Source organism: Lactuca saligna, chromosome 4, assembly GCF_052625555.1.
Source record: "Lactuca saligna cultivar CGN05327 chromosome 4, ASM5262555v1, whole genome shotgun sequence".
NCBI classification, from domain to species: Eukaryota; Viridiplantae; Streptophyta; class Magnoliopsida; order Asterales; family Asteraceae; genus Lactuca; species Lactuca saligna.
The window spans coordinates 121,195,081-121,207,203 of NC_136420.1; the positions used below are offsets into that span (position 1 = coordinate 121,195,081).

General features: G+C 38.4%; 1 non-coding gene across 1 annotated transcript; it reads right to left on the minus strand.

Annotated features, from left to right (window-relative positions):
• Nucleotides 1-11,598: 11,598 nt before the first annotated feature.
• On the minus strand, nt 11,599-11,794 carry LOC145044367 (U2 spliceosomal RNA). The gene has a single exon (XR_013681324.1). It is a non-coding gene; the product is annotated as a U2 spliceosomal RNA (small nuclear RNA).
• Nucleotides 11,795-12,123: the final 329 nt, after the last annotated feature.

The following is a 12,123-nucleotide window of genomic DNA, read 5'->3' on the forward strand; positions in this document are numbered from 1 at the left end:
AAATAGAAAAAATTGTTAGATTTAATGACTTTTGTTTTATTGCGGGTACAAAATTGTTATGGATTAATATTTCCAATATCCTATGAGGGTTCTTAATCATTGAAATTGGTCCCTAAGTTGACTAAAAAGGATGTGAATCTTGAAAATAGGCAAGAGAGAGAGAGCACATTTGGTACACTTTCCAAGTTGTTTTAAATACAATGTGAAACCTATTCAAAACATTTAAGACCTAATGGATTTGGCATGACCATATGTGTTACAGCTCATACGGATTACGTAACGCATACCAATTCATTCTACAACCCATGCAAAAATTTGGCAAACTATAGGTTTTGATAGGGGAAACCTATTCAAAATATGTAAGACCTAATGGATTTGGTATGACCATATATGTTACAGCTCATACGGATTAGGTAACGCGTACCAATTCATTTTACAACCCATGCAAAATTTTCGAAAATGATAGGTTTTGATTGGGGCTTTGATATGGACATTCAAAATTATTTAAAGGTTGTATAGAATTTATATGACCATACCAATTCATTTTATATATTGTTCAGACACTTACACTTATTCTAGGGATTTTTTTTTCTAGGGCTTTTGGTATGGTTTATAAAGTTATTTCCCAGCATGTACATGGGTGCGATGTATAGGTGGTGTTTTTGGATACACACACACTTTCATCAAAGAAACTATTTTTTTAGTAGAGTTTACCTATGTATAGCATATTGTATATTTATCAAGCGAAAGAACATTTGGGGTAATAATTTTTTTTAAAAATGGAGTATAAACATATTTATAGGTAAAATTATTGGCAATTTAAGGAAAAAAGGCGGGAAATTTCAACAAATGACCACAAAAGAAGGCGTCGTTAAAGAAAATGACCAAGATAATGCAACTTTCATAAAACGACCATGATTTTCGTAGGAAGGTGTGACATCCCATTTTCACGGCCAGAAAAGACCGATTTTTTTTGTTTATGCTTTATAAAAATCAGAGTTCATCTTTTAATAAAAATGTTGCGGAATTTGTTCCCATAAAAACATGATAGATACGTTATTAAAACATTTTCGAAGAAACGTATTTTATTCATTTCAAAACGTTTGAGATGTCATCGTTAATACAGAAACATAAGCATAAACAGAACTTACATTTATTTACACTAGTGATCTACATCTCTTTAAATCTCTCTGTGTAAAGTGACTTCGTATCAACACCTGTGATATAAATAAACTGAGTGGGTCAGGTTGGGAAATCCGGTGAGTACATAGTTTTTTCAACCCATAATAATATAATTATTATGTTTAAACAATCAAACAATCAACCCAATTACCCATCCTCATTATCTTCTTTATTCTTAAGGATCTATCCTGAGAATCAACTATTTCTCATTCATTCATTCCTAAGGATCATCCTAAGGAAATAACATGAAGTCCATTGTTGCCAATGACACATTGGTCAAGCACAACTGCTAATCTTGTCACTTAGGCGCAACTGCCAGAATTGGGACATTTTCTATGAGGCGCTTCTGTCGGTATTGACCTTTAAACGCTACTGTCATGGTCATAAGGCTCCCTATTAGGCGCAGCTGCCGATACTATCCTTAGAGCGCAGCTTCTAGGACGTTTACCGTAGATCTGAAACATCTACGAGTTGTGGCACAGCTGCCAGGGCTCATCTATAGGATACTAGGTCCACTGTTGCCAATGTATACCTATAGGGCACTAGGTCCATGCTACTAATGTTCCTCTATTTCTGCTTTTATCCCTCATCATTCATCTACCCATGTTTTACCCAACATATTTTGTAGATATAAAATACTTTATACAATTTACATCATTTAAAACATGTATAAAAATCTTTCACCAGCATAGACAGCAAGTATTCAGACAATATGCACACATAGCACGCAATTTATAATAAAATACTTCATATCTATGTGTAAGATGAAAGGGACCATGCACTCACTTGAAAGGTGGTAACTCAGCACTCGGACAGCGCTTCGATACTCTCACAACGATTTTCCTTCGATAAAACCTAGTATCGGTACCACTAGGGTTTAGTCTAATGATAACCGCAACAAATTAATTGTCTGACTATTATTATTATTATATACGCGTTAATAACACTCAATATAACTCATAATAATAGCCCAAATAATTATTTTAAAGACCTAATAACATTCCTATAATTATTTGAAAGCTATATTTGCGTAAGCGCAGCACACTTACAACGAATTTTATCGAAAACCGGAACTTAATTGGAGCAGCGTTTCGAAACCGAAAAACTCCTTTTTCTCGGGACTCCGGGAGCCTCGGGGCTTCCTTAGGGTGTTAGGGGTTCACGTAGACTTTAGGGAGGGTTAAAACCCTTAGAGAGAGAAAGTAGTGAGAGAAAGTGTGGAGAAAGGTGTGAGATTTCCGAGAACCTTCGCTCCCCTTTTATAGGCCGCAGCCTCGGAAGTACGCTTGGCGTCCAGCAACGCTACGCAGGGCGTAGCTCGGATGTGGTTGCCAGCTTGCACCAGCTGGCTCGCACTCGGACTTAGAAGGATAAGGCCGGAGGTACGCGGGGTGTACCGGACCTCGTACGCGGGGCGTAATGCGAAGTGAGGCGTGTCCGAATCCGAAGCATCCTTTGATCATCGATGGACGGCCCACAACGCGCCACGTCATCAACTTCGCAATCAGTTTCGCAAATTCAAGTTACAACTTCAAAAATTCGTAACTTTCGCGTACGACCTCTGTTTTCGACATTCTTTATATCCACGCGAAGGTGGGAACATACTCTACAACTTTCGTTTAGACTCCGTCGGCGAATTTGGAATCGATTTTAAATTTTATATTATTAACAGACCGGGATAGGATTGATCCATTAAATTCTCATAACTTCTTCATCTGATGTCTGTTTTTGCCCATCTTTTTCTCGTTACGCTACTCTTATCGATATCTTCGATTCTCGTTTAGGTTGTGTCGGCTAAAAAACGCTCGATCTAATATTCGAATTTCGGGTTGTACACTGCTAATCCGAAACTTCGAAAAATCATAACTTCTTCATACGAAGTGGGATTTGGGCGTTCTTTTTATCGGTGTTCTTAGTTTAACATATTCTATGACTTTTGTTTAGATTCCTAAGGCTAAATCTCGCTCTATCATAAATTCACTATTTACGCTTCCCGGTATCATACCGGTTCCGTCGCGAAACTTCAACGGGTCATAACTTCTTCGTTATAACTCGGATTTTGGCGTTCTTTATATGTACGAAAACCTTGAGACATATTCTAAAACTTGGTTAAGATTATTTATTCTAAATAATCTTTTGTCGAAAAGTCATTTTCGACCTCTATTACCTCTAAATTGACTAGCCTGGATATACGGGCGTTACAATTATCTCCCCCTTATGATGATTACGTACCGGAATCATCAATGAAACAGGGCAGTATAATGACTCCATACGTTATCTCTTCATCCTAGGTAATAATTATAACTTCTATATTCCTTCAAGTCTATCTCTTATACTTATTGACTGTAAGCAGTACATAATCGTGCACCTGCTCTCTACCTCAGGTTAGACTCCAAATTATGATCTATCATCATGTGTTGCACGTTTAGACTCAGGTATCTTAGAGTTAAATTCTAAAACAGACTATGCCTTCCTTCATGTTCTAATGTGATATAACCACACTTTAACATGTAGCATTTCTAGCTACCAACTTTTTTAACAATGAGCACGATACTTCTATTGATCGCTTTGATTTCAATCGTTTGGTTTAAGTCGGACGCTACATCAAACTTGGTTCACTGAACCACGTAACATACTCATCGTAGCCGGACTCAATTTGATATGACCACTGGGGTCGGAATATCAACAATCTTTTTAGTCATTACCGAAACGATGGTAACGACATACTTGAATAAAACGAAATCAATTACTAGCTTCTTGGCAACCTTGTGACTTTTCCTGACCCAAGTGTGAGTCTTGTGCTTCTGGTAGTATAGGCCTCTACTACCATTCACACCTACTCATACTCATCCCAAGTATTGTCCCGCAGTTTCCCAATTCACCATGCAACAAATCACGCAATCATTCAACACATCAGATAACAAAATGAAGGTTTTATTTTATTACTTGAAACGATTACATGGGTGTTCAAGTTCACCCTAGATTATGCCTCTAATAGGCTACATCATGTGACACTATCTATATGGCTTCTTCATAACTCGATCTCTATATATCCATCCTTACTCCTGATTCCTTGCATCGTCAGCTGCTTCATCAAGGATCATTTGAAATGCTCTTGCCTTTGGTTTTGGCGGCACATTTGGCTTTGTAGCCCCTTCTCTCTTTGGGCAATCTTGCTTGAAGTGCCCTTCCTCGTTACATTCGTGACACACCCTTTTGTTGAATTTATACTCGTTGGCATAATGCCCATGCTTCCCACACTTGAAACAAGTCACCTCCTCACCGCATTTTCTAGAGTGTTTCTTTTTGCACTTCTCGCACCATCTTTCTTCACTCCCTCCTCCTCTAAACTTCCTTGTACTGGACATGCTTTTCTCATCGGGCTTCGCAGACCCCTCAAACTTTCTCTTTTTGCCAACCTCGGTCTTGTTGGCGGCTCTTCCCTTGATCATCTCCTCAACTGACTTGGCAGACCAGATAACTGCCTCCAAAGTAGGTGCCTGACGCACTGACACCGCGTACTCCCATGGAAGTCCTTTTGCATACTTGTCAACTTTCGTCAGCTCATCCGGAACAATATGTAAGGCGAACTCCATCTTCTCTGTGAAGTTGTTGGTGTATTCATCAACAGACATGCTTCCTTTCTTCAAGGTAAGGAATTGGTTTTCTAGCTCGAGCAAATTTTGGGCTGAGCAGTACCTACGTTTGAATTGCACCAGAAATTATACCCATGTCAGTTGCAGGCTCATTGGGGTTCAGAGTCTTCCCCAAGGTATTCCACCAACGTATAGCGCCTCCTCGAAACTGACGCACTGCAAATGTGGTATGTTGTTTTCCCTTGCAACCGCACGTCATGAAAGCTAATTCCATCTCCGAGATCCAATCCATGACCCCGATCGGATCCTCCTTTCCAGTGAAAGTCGATGGCTTGAAAGTCAGAAAATCCTTGTACTTGCATCCATTCCTCTCGACTTCATCATTGTGGTTGTTTTGTCGAACTATTGGTGGGTTGACTTGACCAACAGTCCCACTGTAGTCTCCTTCCTCTGTCTGCCCTTCGTTTAACTCGGGTTGTTCGATCTGAATAGTCGCTTCCTCTTGATTTTGCTGGAGCAAACGTCTGGTTTCCTCCATTTGATGATATAACATCCCCTGGATCATTGCTTGCACTCCGACCATCGTTATTGGTTCAGCAACGGCTACCACAACCGGTATTTGCTCAATCACTAGGTGCTGGTTTCGGTTCCCATTTGCATTCACGTTTCCGCTACGGGTTCTTGCCATCTTGATCTATACACCGAATCAGGTGAATCTAGACCTTTACTTAGGATTGGCGGTTAAATCATCCTTATCACTCCGAAACGTTTATATGCTAGTTCTAATATCGTAGTTAAACGCTTAGAATCCTAAACACATAAGGTTTCCAGATCCGGTCGGCAAAAGACCATAGATCCGAACAAATAACAGCATATCAATCACAAGTATTTAGCACATAAAAGCATTTTAGGCACAATTCCTAAAATAATCTAGTGCTCACACCTCACAATCATCGCTTAGCATTCTAAGTTTAAGTCTAGAAATAAATCCATATTCCTAGTTCGCTTAAACTAATGCTCTGATACCAACTGTGACATCCCCATTTTCACGGCCAGAAAAGACCGATTTTTTTTGTTTATGCTTTATAAAAATCAGAGTTCATCTTTTAATAAAAATGTTGCGGAATTTGTTCCCATAAAAACATGATAGATACGTTATTAAAACATTTTCGAAGAAACGTATTTTATTCATTTCAAAACGTTTGAGATGTCATCGTTAATACAGAAACATAAGCATAAACAGAACATACATTTATTTACACTAGTGATCTACATCTCTTTAAATCTCTCTGTGTAAAGTGACTTCGTATCAACACCTGTGATATAAATAAACTGAGTGGGTCAGGTTGGGAAACCTGGTGAGTACATAGTTTTTTCAACCCACAATAATATAATTATTATGTTTAAACAATCAAATAATCAACCCAATTACCCATCCCCATTATCTTCTTTATTCTTAAGGATCTATCCTAAGAATCAACTATTTCTCATTCATTCATTCCTAAGGATCATCCTAAGGAAATAACATGAAGTCCATTGTTGCCAATGACACATTGGTCAAGCACAACTGCTAATCTTGTCACTTAGGCGCAACTGCCAGAATTGGGACATTTTCTATGAGGCGCTTCTGTCGGTATTGACCTTTAAACGCTACTGTCATGGTCATAAGGCTCCCTATTAGGCGCAGCTGCCGATACTATCCTTAGAGCGCAGCTGCTAGGACGTTTACCGTAGATCTGAAACATTTAAGAGTTGTGGCACAGCTGCCAGGGCTCATCTATAGGATACTAGGTCCACTGTTGCCAATGTATACCTATAGGGCACTAGGTCCATGCTACTAATGTTCCTCTATTTCTGCTTTTATCCCTCATCATTCATCTACCCATGTTTTACCCAACATATTTTGTAGATATAAAATACTTTATACAGTATACATCATTTAAAACATGTATAAAAATCTTTCACCAGCATAGACAGCAAGTATTCAGACAATATGCACACATAGCACACAATTTATAATAAAATACTTCATATCTATGTGTAAGATGAAAGGACCATGCACTCACTTGAAAGGTGGTGACTCAGCACTCGGACAGCGCTTCGATACTCTCACAACGATTTTCCTTCGATAAAACCTAGTATCGGTCCCACTAGGGTTTTGTCTAATGATAACCGCGACAAATTAATTGTCTGACTATTATTATTATTATATACGCGTTAATAACACTCAATATAACTCATAATAATAGCCCAAATAATTATTTTAAGGACCTAATAACATTCTTATAATTATTTGAAAGCTATATTAAAAATTGCGTAAGCGTAGCACACTTACAACGAATTTTATCGAAAACCGGAACTTAATTGGATCGGCGTTTCGAAACCGAAAACCTCCTTTTTCTCGGGACTCCGGAAGCCGCGGGGCTTCCTTAGTGTGCTAGGGTTCACCTAGACTTTAGGGAGGGTTAAAACCCTTAGAGAGAGAAAGTAGTGAGAGAAAGTGTGGAGAAAGGTGTGTGATTTCCGAGAACCTTCGCTCCCCTTTTATACGCCGCAGCCTCGGAAGTACGCTGGGCGTCCAGCAGCGCTACGCGGGGCGTAGCTCGGATGTGGTTGCCACATTGCACCAGTTGGCTCGCACTCAGACTCGGAAGGATAAGGCCAGAGGTACGCGGGGCGTACCGGACCTCATACGCGGGGCGTAATGCGAAGTGCGGCGTGTCCGAATCCGAAGCATCCTTTGATCATCGATGGACGGCTCACAACGCGCCACATCATCAACTTCGCAATGAGCTTCGCAAATTCAAGTTACAACTTCAAAAATTTGTAACTTTCGCGTACGACCTCTGTTTTCGACGTTCTTTATATCCACGCGAGGGTGGGAACATACTCTACAACTTTCGTTTAGACTCCGTCGGCGAATTTGGAATCGATTTTAAATTTTATATTATTAACAGACCGGGACAGGATTGATCCGTTAAATTCTCATAACTTCTTCATCCGATGTCCGTTTTCGCCCATCTTTTTCTCGTTACGCTACTCTTATCGATATCTTCGATTCTCGTTTAGGTTGTGTCGGCTAAAAAACGCTCGATCTAATATTCGAATTTCGGGTTGTACACTGCTAATCCGAAGCTTCGAAAAATCATAACTTCTTCATACGAAGTGAGATTTGGGCGTTCTTTTTATCGGTGTTCTTAGTTTAACATATTCTATGACTTTTGTTTAGATCGCTAAGGCTAAATCTCGCTCTATCATAAATTCACTATTTACGCTTCCCGGTATCATACCGGTTCCGTCGCGAATTTCAACGGGTCATAACTTCTTCGTTATAACTCGGATTTCGGCGTTCTTTATATGTACGAAAACCTTGAGACATATTCTACAGCTTGGTTAAAATTATTTATTCTAAATAATCTTTTGTCGAAAAGTCATTTTCGACCTCTATTGCCTCTAAATTGAGTAGCCCGGATCTACGAGCGTTACAGAAGGGTCTCTAGGGAACTCTTTCAGCTATGAGGAATTGGAAAAGCTCTAAGGAAGTGACGTGGCTGGGGTAAATTCATAAAAATACAAAGAATACTTAAAGAAAATCGAAATGGGTGTTGGTAAAAAATTAAGCTTAAACTTGAAAAAATTGTGTTTGAAATCAAAAAAATATTGTTTGAACTTACCAAAATCGAAAAAATTGTTTTTGAAGTAGCTTGAAATTTTTTTGTTTGAAATTGAAAAAACTTACCAAAATCGTTCTATGGTCATGGTTATGCGAAGAACAATTTCTCATATGAATGTTTTTGAAGAACAATTCCTCAGAGGTCCATGTGAGGAATTGTTCTTCAAACATATGTAATAAGATCAATATCCTAACCAGAAGGTAGGAACCTTAACCTAGCCACCTGTAGTTCAAGAAACAAGGAATTATCCAGCAAACTGTCAAAAACTTTTATTTATGGCACAATCATAAATAATCTATAAAGCATTAATTATTTAGTCTTTATAATCCTAATCAGAAACTAAAACCAGATCCTAGAAAATAGGAATCCTAAAGTAATAAAAAAAAAGTAAATATTCTAATTAAATGGACAACTAAATAAAAGGAAACATTTAAAAAATCTATTGAATCTTAATGCTTAACCCTTCGTCAATAGATCTAACCAAAACACCCAACATGGGTCGTATCATTACACCCTTCCTAAACACGCACCTTATCCTTAAGGTGGAACTTATGAAAACGCATGTTCATATCAACCAGATTCTCCCAGGTGGCTTCATACATGTAACATTCCGTTTATAATTAAGTAATTAAATAAGAAACCCTGAACACTAAGATGTAAATTTATATGTTATATTATCTTATAGTAGCCCTAAAATTCATAATAATTTAGTAGGGTGTTGGTTTTGAGTAGTTCAATGATATAATTTTGGGGGTTAAAAGTGCAATTCCAAGATTTATTTTGTAAAGAATTCTGAAGGTTTAGAGTTGTTTGGCAATTATTGGATTTAATTGAATAGATTTTGGAAGCAGGGCAAAAGAGTAAAATATTGATTTGGATTGAAAGGAATTGAGGGGGGAGGGGTTGGGAGTGTCAAGACAATAAGAAGTTTTAATTGGAGATGGGTTAAAACCCATCACCCTACTCATCCATGTTAACCTAACCCTAGATCGTTATCCTCCAGTCGTCACCATCTTTGGAACACCTTCATCTGCCGCTTGCTACTTCGTCGTTGGACGTCGACCGCCACAGCCCGTTGCCGGTGACGTTTGAGCAGCTGAGAGAGAACCGCCAAAGGCTGGAAATGGAGCTGTGAATGTTTATGTGTGGGTCATGAACGACCGGAGTCGCTGTCGTCGCTGCACCGCTTCTGTGAAGACGAAGTCGTCGTCCGACGTCGGTTGCTCCCATTGCCGTCAACAAAGACCGAGTGGGCGCCCTTTTCTGCCACTAATGTTGTTGTCGTTTGCAGTTTAAGCCTTCTTCTCCATTACTTCGGTGTTACACCACAGCCACGACCGTCGCCGCTCTTATGACTCATTCCAGCTGCTCCGTTCAACATCCACCACCCTAAAGGAGACTGGAGTGTGCATTTTAGATGGTGTGTCGCAAGTTTGTGTGTATATTTTGGTGTTGTATTTCGTTGTGTGTATGCTCGTCGGACCAGGAAACTGAGAACAACCACCATGGCAACGACCATGGTGGATGCCTCCATTCTGCAGCTGCTAGCCACCGTCTCCGGTGGCTACGAGCCTGTGTATATGTTTGGATAATTGACTGGGAAGCTTGTGATATTCTTATGGGCCTAATATTATAACCACCACCACCATCAGAAGATCCATAGTTTTGATCTTTTTTTATTGTTTCTGACTTAGAGAAATACTTATCGTAGACTTCAGGTTAAGCAAGGTAATAACAAATAAGGGCCAACAAGATTCATGTATACATTTTGTTGTAGAATGACATACACATGACCATTATGCTACTTCTAAATCTACAATTCTTGACCACAACAAGACTTAAATCATCAACCTTTCACTAGAGCACTCCTCCGTTAACAATAATTGGTGTTATGTTTCAGTGATGTGTTTTTTATTGCAATTAAGATATTGTATAGTCGATTCACTAGTCGATTAACATTGTAATGTGTATATATATATATATATATATATATATATATATATATATATATATATATATATATATATATATATATATATATATATATATATATATATATATATATATAATAGTAATACGCAATATTGTGAAATCATTTTTGTTGCTAATGAACTATACGCAGGGAGGAAGACAATTTGTCGGATCAACATAATAGGTTTGATTATGTCTATGAAATAATTAGCTTATAATTTAAGATAAGATCAATGTGGAAATATGAATCATCCGAACAAGTTAACCATAAATAATCATGTTTGTCTTGTTGATAAAGTTTTGTGGGCAGCACAAACTTGTCAAATATTTGTTCAGTTATCTTAGATCTATTTCACGACAATTGCAATTGGTAATTTCTCATTGACTGAGTCAACAAGAAGTTTGACTACGAACTCCAGCTACTTAGGTGTTAATGGTTAAATTTAATCAACTTTGTATCTTATATATCTCGGGCTTATGCTCAAAGAGACAACCAAGATTTTGTCCATCGTTTTTAATGATTCTCTATTTTTAGTCGTGAAGCTCTATACTTGATATGAGGACCTAGTATGACATATGCTCCACCGGTTTTGCAGTTAAACTCCCGGTTTTGCATGTTTGGACATTTTGGTGAACTCAATAGCCACAAAATCTTTATTACTTTACGAAACGGGATCCTGGTTTCTTAGTTGATGGGTGAAATGATTGTGTGGTTTTGATAATAGCAAGAGTGGGGAATGAATACCGGCCGAATGGTAACCTGATGGAAGAGTTTGGCATTGAAAGTGATGGCTCGATTCCCATGCATGATGCATCCCCAGGGAATTTATACTTGTTTTGCAATTTTTGTGAGGTTTTGATAGTATGGATTGCTGCAATCAGTGATATGCATGGCAACTCTATTTAGCATTTATGGGCAGCCTGCAGTTGGAAAAGTGAAGTGGTTCTTGATATTGATGTTAATACCATAGTTTTCTTCAACTCACAAACTGAATTGGTTCTTGCTCAGATTTCTTTGGTGCAGGGTTAGTGGGATGAACCACATATAAGATATTAAACTGTAAACTACAAGGGTCACACAGTCCCTTTTAAAGGTAAACTACAAGGGTCAATGGTACCTGTTGCAACTCTCCGTATGGATGCATTAGAAATGAAAAGGTTAAAGTTTTGATTTGGAGGGGTGCGCCATGCCAAGGCAAAAGTGCAACGCCAAGGCGACACTCAAAGACCCCAATAGCAAGCTATTGTGACGGATCTTTCCCCATAAAAAATAAGATTAATATCGAGTAGGCCGATGGCCCACATATCAGATATTAAACTGATAAGAACAGATACTACACTTGATCTTAGCCAAAAGGCCGAGAAAGGTATGAAATTTGCGTAAGGGAAAGGCCTTCCTTTTTAAACCTACTCAACATTCTCTGTTTGCTTTCCTTGAGGCGATGTGGGACTCCATAACTTTGCCTTTATTATGTCATGCATGCAACCGACTCAACTAATGGCTTAACTGCAGTAGCTTAATTTGCTTGATTAATATAGCTGCCATACAGTATGTTAATATTAATATAAATTATAAACCATGAGACTACCCATCGCAGCATCACAGTCCCTTAGCTTGTAATTAACGTTAGACTGGAACTGCTTCTTTTTGATACCTTAATTTGCTTATTAATTAAAGTAATTAAACCAGGAGACTCGTC